The sequence below is a fragment of the Etheostoma cragini genome, chromosome 14 (genome assembly GCF_013103735.1).
Source record: "Etheostoma cragini isolate CJK2018 chromosome 14, CSU_Ecrag_1.0, whole genome shotgun sequence".
Classification (NCBI taxonomy): Eukaryota; Metazoa; Chordata; class Actinopteri; order Perciformes; family Percidae; genus Etheostoma; species Etheostoma cragini.
Window position 1 is genome coordinate 24,050,605 of NC_048420.1, and position 1,429 is coordinate 24,052,033.

The following is a 1,429-nucleotide window of genomic DNA, read 5'->3' on the forward strand; positions in this document are numbered from 1 at the left end:
GTTGTGGGATGTGTGCGCCCCCTGCAGGCCGCCGTCTCTGGACCAGTAACAACTTATCAGACTTTTCACTTGTTGCAGAGCCAGGAACAACTCCCAGCAGCGGTCAAGTCCTGCCTGTAGTAGCTACTGCACCTGGTAAGAGCTTTATTTGCGTTGTAATTTGTCCTTTGCCCATCACACGTATGTGTACTTTATGCAGTATTATAAGAAAACGTGTGTCTTTGTGTGTGTAGACTTGAACAGCAACCACCGTGCTAACACACACAACCAGACCAAAGATCCCAAAGGTGAGTGTTTTCCTCTAGAAAGGATTTAATTTTTAGAATTATGTGAAATGTGATTTATTTATTATTAATTATCAATTTTTGTGTATGTGCCAGCTTGTGATCGCATGTAGATGCAGGGTTTTAGGAGGTGTGTGAGTGAAGGTGGTGGACCTAAAAACAGGACACGTACTTTCACCTTGTGTAGTGTTTAATTTCTAATAATTTAGACTCTCTAATGATCCCCTTTTGTTATTATACACCACACACAGGCCTGAAATACACACACACCCTCAGGTCCTATACGTGTAATAATGGAGAGATGTGTGTGTGTGTGTGTGTGTGTGTGTGTGTGAGTGAGTTTGTGTATATCTTATCTATCTATCTAAGTACGTTTTCTTGGTCTTTACAGGCTCAGAGGAATCTATCGACAGCAAAGAATCTGGTTCTTCTGCTGACTCTGGCGTCGGGGGTGAGTGTCTTCATCCTCCGATTGAAGTCTTCTCAGTACCTACTGTACATAATGTACTCACTCACACCTCTGCTCCTCCCTGCAGGCGTCAACCCCCCCAGCCTGAGCCATGAAGACGAGGATCAGGTCCAGTGAGACAAACACCTTTAGTTTGGGATTCATAAAATAACAAGGGGATTTTCAAAATCAACAATGAGTTCATATAAAAAGCTCAAAAAATGCATCAAGTGCCTCGGAGTAACAGGTTTTAGGGGACGGGGTGTACTTTATTTTACAGATAAATGAGTTTTAGTATTCAAACAGCATCAAAGTGGCCTTGTGTTGTAGCTATGGAAACAAAATATACTTAAATATGGTTTGTCGTTTGTCTCGAGTTTCTAAAAGTGAAGCGAGCTTGTTTTGGAGTTCGGAGGTAGAGATTCAGAAAACTGTGACCTGTAATAAATGTAATTAAAATGAATTCAGAAGCATCGTTAACGAGATCTTAGAAGCCAAAGATTTTAAAATACATCTGTGAGAAAATGAAGGGAATAACATCAGTAACGGGGATATTAGTGGAGGTTTATATTCTTACATTTTATGCAAAATTGTTCTCCGATCTCACTAGAATTACAAAAACCAGGGTTAAATCCTGAGACTCGTTAGTGTCCATCAGGGACTTGGACCGGTCTAATGGGGGGGGGGGGGGGGGGGG